General features: G+C 41.9%; 1 long non-coding RNA gene across 1 annotated transcript; it reads right to left on the minus strand.

The window, feature by feature from the left end:
- Window positions 1–6: 6 nt before the first annotated feature.
- Window positions 7–4,551, minus strand: LOC119363207. The gene is made up of 3 exons (XR_005173859.1): window positions 3,024–4,551; window positions 2,189–2,286; window positions 7–2,019 (listed from the first exon to the last, which is right to left on the minus strand). It is a non-coding gene; the product is annotated as an uncharacterized LOC119363207 (long non-coding RNA).
- Window positions 4,552–8,813: the final 4,262 nt, after the last annotated feature.

Genomic DNA, 8,813 nt, shown 5'->3' on the forward strand with positions numbered 1-8,813 from the left:
CCCTACCTCATACTTAATACTAATGATGTCACATGCATCCTATGGCAAAAAGAACATGTAGAATAGAAGCATGGTAGTAGTGAAATACTTTTTCGTAAACCTAATAATGGCTAACATAAAAACCTGACGGTTGAAGCATTTTGCATCGAGATATGTTGTCTCCGTTTCCAGAACAAACCCCATCAAAAATAGTATTCTTGCTCTGGCAGTGAGTGAAACCGGGAAAGACAGCTAGGGAGTCAACGATCCCTTGGCTCACTCGTGCTTGTATCCAATTAGTTACCATTCAAAATAATTTGTGTCTTTCGATTTGAGATATTGCAGTTGAACAAAGATAGAAGGTCAAAATACATTGTCCTTGGATTTATGTGGAATAAAAACAGAGGCTGCTTGTGCAACTGGTGCAAGTAGCCAAAGCAAACCAAGAATTAAAATTTAAAACCATTATACTTACATGGCATATTTTATCGATCCTGGTAACATTATGGTCCAGGCATACCAGTGCAAGGAGATACTTAAATGGCGTCTTTATACATAACTGGCTCAGGCGTATCAAGCCTGATAATGGGAAGCATGATGGACTAAAAGCATCAACTTACATCAAAAGAAAGCTACGAATGAAGCTTGCAGTAGCTTATTTGTACCGACTTTATAAATAAAACTACATAGCTAGCTATATCATATAGTGCAACTAACCAGCATATAAACAGAAGTGAAACTAACTATACAGATTTAGGATATATAGTGCAAGTGAATGATAACGGTCGCTTACTTTCCCTTCCTGTAGTACAAGTCAGTATCTCATCTAGCACCAAGGCCCCACATTTATCATATTTTTGAACATCTAATTAAATGAGCAAAAAATAATGAATTGTACGTGAAAACAATATCAATGCTTGACAAATAGTACCACATGAGAGTTTGACAGAAAAAGGAAGCAAAAAAAACACAATAGAAAAAAATTAAAAATAATAATGGTTATCAAAAAAGGCAGAAAGTAATCGACACAAAAGCTTGCATCAAGCTGATCACTAATGTCAAGTATCAACAGGTAATAGCACACTCATTACGTTAGAAAGTAAATGTGAGCCCTGCCCTGTTCTGCTTACCTACAGGGAAAAGGTACAAATATGTCTTACATATTTATGTGCGGAGAAATTAGAAATCAACATGTTCATGTGAGGACTAATGAAACTGAAACACTGATGATGAATAACATTAATCAATCTTGGTCTAGAAGAAAACAAAATGGTAGATCATGATATATGAATTGCTCACAAGTAAATCTGAGGCAGCTGGTCATCAATATATAGGGCTCTCCACGCTGCCGGAAAATTCATCCTTTGTGCAAATAAAATATCAGATTGATGGTTAAAATTAGATCTAGCAGAGATCATGGGCATTCATATTTTCAGACAATAAAAAATTTACATATCCCATGAAGCATTATGTACACTGAAATGCTCCCACTACACAAGCTTTGAGATACAGTCGAAGTATTACCGGTCACATTTGTCACATTCCACCATCATATATACTGTCAACCTCGTCCATGAGGAGCATTAGGCTTCTTTGTCCCGTGAAGTTGATCCACACATTATATAATAATAATAAAACAAATCATAGTGGAAAAGTTCATGATATTGACCAGCTGCCACTATAATTCAGAGTAGCATTGTTGATAATTACTTTGATAGAATTTGATGTGCTCCCCTCGACACCTTCCTCGATCTTGGATTCTACTTTACCACAACTATCACTTGCATTAAACTGCTATGCATATACTAATCATTTGAATTTATGCCTCAAAGTTAAATAAAGAACAGAAGCTTAAGCACAACCACTGATTTCTACCTGGATAATTGACGATAACCCCCCTTGTTGGCAAATCCTTGATCATATACCCCCCACCGCTATCTCTGACATGTGGGGTTTAAATGGCCTGGGGGGGTTTACAGCTAGCTCATATAGAGGCCCGAAGAACAACCTCTGTTCACACGACCAACACCATGTATTGATCTATCAGACAAAAAGGTAAAAACAAACACTTCTGAGACCTTCATTTACAGTGTAGCTTTGCTCAGTGGGTAAGAGTGCAAAATCATGTCACGTGCTCTATTACACAGAAAAAATCAAACATCAAAATGCAGGAACAAGCATGACTGTATTCAAGAGAGAGATAATTCACCTTGGGCTTCTTAATCACACTCTTCCTCAAAATTCTTCTTCTACTCTCCACAAGTAACCAAAAATTGAGGCACTGGAAAATGCATTCCCCTCCCAATCCTTGAAATCAGAAGAAACACTCATATGCAAAAGATGTAGTAAGTCTAGGGTGAGATTTCTTAAAGAAACACTCATATGCAAAAATGCATTCCCCTCCCAATCCCTGAGGCCTTTAATCTAAAATAGTACCCGTTTTTTAGAACAATCTTAAAAGCTACCTTAGGGCTGCTTGAAAAAAAATGCATCTGTGGAGACGTGAAAGGAAGCAAGTCCATAAATAATGTCTACTCATTCAGGTTAGTGATCAGGTGGCTGCAACCGCAAAAAAAATAGGGCTTGCTTGGTAATAAAAATAGGTGTTCCATAGAACAAGGGGCTGTTGTTTGTTTAAATGGTATTTGCAGTCATAAGGTTGTTAGTTTAACAAATACATGTATACATGTACGCCTACAATCTTACAGTTTACATCACATACAACTAGCAAATATACAACAAAAGTTTAGTTCTGAATTTTGGCAAACAACATAAAGAAATCATATTATTACCTAACAAATACACGTGTACATGCACGCCCAGAAAGCTTAGAGTTTATAGGACACGCAGCAAGCAAATATACAGCAAAAGTTCAATTCTGAATTTCGGCAAACAACATCCAGAATTCATATTAGTAACTAACAAATACACGTGCACATGTATGCCTAGAAAGCTTAGAGTTTACAGGACACACATCGAGCAAATATGCAGCAAAAGTTCACTTCTTAATTTGGGCAAACAACATAAAGAAATCATATTATTACCTCTAGGATTGGGGAAGCCGAGAGAGACTGGAAACAACATGTATGTCTAGAAAGCTTACAGGACCTCTATAAAGCACTTCTGAACAGGGCTGCTTATCTGCACATACACAAGATACACTCAGACATCATCAAAACTATATTACTTGCATTTATTGCCCATGTATGCATAGCAATAGAACTACAACAGGCGGTATCACACACTGGTCTACTGATCACGAAGACACCCTTCATCTTTTGTTGCAATGACAGTTTGAAGGAAACAACACATAGAAGCGCAATCCTATACATAGAATAACCTGACAAAAACTTGACAAAATCCTAGGCCCTCCCTGATCAATTTGCACCAAAAACACCGGAGCAATCTAAGGAAAATAAATACAGCAAACATGGCAACCCAACACACCAAATCTACCAGAACAAAGAATGTGAAACTTTATTAACACCTCATGTACAGCAACACATCCCCTTCTCCTCATGATGGTTTTGTGCCAAGATACCTTCCGTTGTTGGGGTTCGACCTCGTCTTCTCTCTGCCTGTACTTGTGTTTTATGTCAAAAGCAAGACCGAATAAATTATTGGGATCTGAAGAACACGAATAGTATGGAATATTAATAATGGTGGGCGTACAACCCTTTGGTTCAGGTAGCATTGCTTCAATCTTAGGATGTGTATCTTTTGAATTTGATGCCAAACAACTACGGGTGTCAGCCTGCTCCCGTGAACAAAAAATTTCAAACAAGAGCACTCAAATATTCATCTTGGAAGGGTCATGTGGTTTCCCCCTCACGCCTCCCTGCTTGCTCTGTTTTGCGCAGATTCTCTATAGTGGTGTGTCTAGCTGGTTTAGAGGCAGATTGGCATACAAAAAGCATATAATATGTTTCTGTTTCCATTTTCTAGATGGCGCACCAACCTTTTTGAAGCTCACATCATTTCTTTGTAGCACAGTTTTCTACCCTTGAGCATATTCACGAGTCTTAAATCTTCAGTTGGCATCAAGTGCGTAACATAGTAAAAGCACCAAGTACCCTTCATGACACTCAAATATAATGCTCCTAAGCCTTATTAATCTTGACCAACGTTATAATAACGATGAATACAACAAGTCATACAAGCGGGCACTGCTTGGAACAGATATGGCAGCCACATCGATGCAAATCTCTTTGTGTGCCGAAGAGGTGGTTCTTGGTGACGTAGATGTTTGGGTCCTCATCTTGATCGATGAAGAGTGGATTCTAAGAAGTAGTTAGCCTATCCATATGAAAAGAACTAGACCAAATGTACCTTACCAGATGTTGAAAATGGATCAATGATCACTCAATAGTGTAACAAGGAAATAACACAATTCGTATCGGATCTCGTCGATTTCTCACACCTACACAAATAAAGCCTTTGGTGGAGCTTAGTGAGGATGGTGGACAAAATATATGCAATTGTTAGTGAGACTAAATAATGTTGAAAAAGATTCGCAAATTTGCAAATGCAACAAGTTGACTAATAGCAAGTAGTGGTACACGGAAACACACTCGCAAATAGATAAATGGGGTTGTGCAAACCAAAAATCAGTGGAAATGTGGAATCCACGGAAAATGCTCGTGTTGCACAACACAAGAGAGACGCCAGCACGATTGCACAATAGGCGGATACGGGACTTGTGCACAACCTATAAAGCAAAAATGCAACGACTTCTATCCCAAGTATCTATATGTATGGTGTTCCGGAGGTATGATCCAAGATGATCGAGTATGACAATCTTAATGTAGTATGATGCTATGGTTCTTGCTTAAAAGCTCTTTTTCTTATCTTTCTTTTTTGCTTAAAAGCTTGTTTGGCTCTTTCTCTTTTGAGCTCTTTCTCATGCAAAACTTGACGAACCAAGGTAGTTATTGTGTATATGCAATGACAACCTTGTGACACAAGAGATGATGCCAAGATATGTGTACCAAGATGATGTGATATATGCAATGATCACTAATGTGCAGAAGTAACGTTGCCGGCAATACTCAAAGGCTAGTCTTGATGGGTAAGTGGCACGAAAATGGGCTATTGGGTTATCAATGCAATGGCAAGGGTAGTGTACGAGAGTGTCGTTGAGGTTACTGTCCTTGCTTATGGTGGATGGTGTCAAAATGATGAAGAGGTCGAGGTCGATGACAAAGATGAGCGGCGCTGACGTCGTTGTCGAACCGTCCCTAAGTAGCCGAAACACGTTAGGAAACAGAAACCGCAACTCAATTCTCAAAGACCAAAAGTGGCAAAATTATCGGAGTTTCTAGCGGGTAAGCAATGGTGGTTGCGGAAATCGGTGGTGGTATGCTGCAATGCAATGTGGGGTTACGGGAGTGGTGGTGCAGAAAGTGTAGCGGGCGGCTGAAAATTTTCCGAGGGAAATTTCAGTCTTGTCAGGTTCGGTTGGACGTTCGGTGGGGGTCGGACGACCAATGGTCGTCGGACGTCCAGTGACTGTCGAACGTCCGTTGCCTGGGCAATTTCGGGCATGGGATGAACTCTAGGGTTCGTGGTGGGTGCAAAATGTGGGCAAAATTGGACAAATTTGTGGATTGGAAATGGGGGACTGAATCTAGATCTACCCGCTACACATCAAATCCACAGATCAAATCCAACAAAACTTCATCACACCAACAAATCACAAAAAAAATTGGGGGCTATTTTTGTGGGGATTTTTGAATTTAGGACGAAATCAACAAAATTAGGCTAGAAAACAAAGAGGGGAGGCTCCAAATTCATGATCAACCTTGGCTCACGATACCAAGATGATGTAGGGTGGAACCCTAGGGGCCGATCTTTCATGATTTGGAGGGGATCACATGAAGAACACGAGGGGGAACATGATGCGGAGCATCCTTCCATCATCCCCATGGACTCTACACCAAAACATCAAACCCCACGTGGACCCATGACAAGAGCTAGAGCACGTGCAATGGAAACCAAGGTGAACTCTTTCCTACTCGACATGCATATGGATACAAGTGGAACTTGGTTGCTACCTCACCAAAATGCTCTGTGTGTCATTAGGTACGAAGATGAGCATTCCCAAGCAGCTAAGAAGCATCACCAAGGAGTTGGAGAACCACCCCAAGTCCACACAAAGGAACAAGAAGACAAATAGCAACTAGACAGGAAGTCCCAGGCGACCCCGTGCGCGCGGGCCCCCGAGACCCCGTGCCCAGGGACTATCCAGGGAGTTGGCGATGTAGAACCCCATGCACACGGGCGTGTACCGTGCACAGGGACCCCCGTGCGCACAGGCCCAACTTACCCTGTGTGCACTGGCCCTACAGGATGGGCATCTGAGATTGTGTTTTGGACCTCCTCTCCTTCCACTTCGACCCCAAGCCTATATATTCCGTACCTATGGTTATGTTTAGGGTTAGCAAAGTATTATATGAGATATTTTTGTGCGTTGCTCCTTCTACCAATCCATTGGAGATCAAGTCCTCTTAGGAGAGGATCCACTTGTGGATTTCAAGACCACCATCTTGGAGAAGACTACCATCATCAAGACCTCATCTCTAAGGAGTGGGAAGAATTCTACCTAGTACTTGTTTCCTTTGATTGTGCTTGTAATCTTGTAGATCTCATGTATGCTATCTTTAGTAGATGTGTGATTTGGGTTTTGCTTGAGTGCTTGTCCAATGTGTTCTTGTGTGTTCATCACTTTCCCCACATCCAATTGTGAAAAGATCCCTTCTAGGGTTCCACCCTACAACATCTTGGTATAATGAGCAAGGTTGATTCACATCTTGGAGTCCCTACCCTCCACTTTCTAGCTTGATTTTGTTGTTTTTCGTCCTAATTCAAAAATCCCCACCAAAAGAGTCCCAAGATTTTTTTTGTAATTTGTTGGTTCTTGTGAGATTTGGTTGATTTGATCCATGAATTTGGTGTTTGACAAGTTGATCTACCCCCTACCACCTTCCACCACCTTTCCATCCATCACTTTTGGTTGGATTTTGCATAATTTCCACAGATCCAAAGGTGTTCATCCGCTCCCGGAACACCCCGTGCACACGGGCCATCGGGACCCCGTGCACACGGGTATCACTCACCCCGTGCGCATGGGCTACTCAGAGAAGTTTGACCACTCCCATTTTCCTTCTTTTTGCCATTCCACCACCACTTCTGCTCTTCCTTAGTACTTCTTGTGGTTGTTTGAGTTTTGGGTTGCGGTTTCCCTCGTGTCCTAAGGTGTTTCGGCTACTTAGGCACGATTTGTCGTCATCATCACCGCCAGTCTTCATCGACTCGGCCTCCACATTGGCTTCGCCAACATCACCTTCATACCAACTGTAAGCAAGGACAGTAACCTCGACGACACCATAGAATTACGCTTGCCATTACCTTCATTGCTTCGAGCCTCTTTTGCGTAGGTTACCCACCGAGACTAGCGAGTTGACAATTGTCAGACCATGCCTTAGTACACCTTTAGTGTTACATCTCTCCCGTGCATATATTACTTATTGATTCGCATTGTGGCTCACTTATCAACCATTGTGGCATAGTAAAAAACCTATTAAGCAAAAGAAAAAGAAGAGAAGCAAAGAGCTTGTAAGCAATAGCATCGAGCCTCAAAGCATAGTTACATCATCTTTCTCACGACATACTTAAGCATACTTGGATAGTAGAGTACCCATTTCTCTCTTAGGTTGGTGCAATCGAGCTATGTCTTTCTAGTATCCGTGAAACAAGAGCTTTATCCGTGGTTACACATCTTGTGCTCATTCCTTGGTTGCGCGGATCCCATTTATCTTCCGTGTGTGTGTTCCTAGAGATATCCTTGGGTTTGATCTATTTGTCTTACTTGCGATTCGTGCATCTTTTAAACCTTTTCAACATCTTGACTAACATTTGCTTGAATTATTTGTGCCACTTCCTAACCGAGATCCATCATAAGCCTTTACTTGTAGGTGTGAGGAACAAAACCTGGTACCAATTCTACTATTATAGCATCATGTGGGATCGTACTTGATACATCCACAATCTTCGAAAAAGGTATCTTTGGTCTGTTCTCCCATTTTTCCTACTCACCACCACTTCTACATGATGGATATGCCTTCTTCTTCGACGAACCCTCTCTTCGAGGAACAAGATGATGAACGCGACTAAATCACCAAGAATCACTTATTCACCGCGCAACGAGCTCTAAATCAAGAGAGTGAAGCTTTGGGTGGTCGCATCGAGCAACTCGCCACCGACCTACGACAATCGGAAGCATGACAACGGGACTATTTGGACACCAAGCTCTCCAAACAAATGGATGAATTCCGCAACATGATCATGAGCCGCGCATCGTCCTCAACCTCTTCACCAATACGGAGCCACTCAAGTCGACACTCGTCGTCTTACTCTTCTTCCGATGCGAGTCCTCCTCGACGCAACGACACTCAAGATCGCCAAGCTCAAGAAAATCCTTTCCATGGCAATGACCTACACGACCGAGTTCGAGCATGTGATCAAGCAAGACGCCAACAACAAGAAGCTATGGAGCATGATCTACCTCCACAATGTCCTTGTCAAGCATCTCAAGACGGCGATGCAATTCGGCAAGAGCAACAAAGTCGTGAAACTCAAGCTCAAGTGGCTCAAGACACACTCCAGAGTCCACTCAAGCTATTGCCCAACGCAGCCGTCAAGTACGTGAGCAAGAAGAAGCCCTTCGTCAAGCACGACAAGAAGAAGTCGCTCGTTGTGAAGAACAACAAGAAAGGCGAAACCGGGAACATATGCCTCGACCGCCTCCACGGCAAGCAGATCGACTGCTCGAAGAC

This window comes from Triticum dicoccoides, chromosome 2B (assembly GCF_002162155.2).
Source record: "Triticum dicoccoides isolate Atlit2015 ecotype Zavitan chromosome 2B, WEW_v2.0, whole genome shotgun sequence".
Lineage (NCBI taxonomy): Eukaryota > Viridiplantae > Streptophyta > Magnoliopsida > Poales > Poaceae > Triticum > Triticum dicoccoides.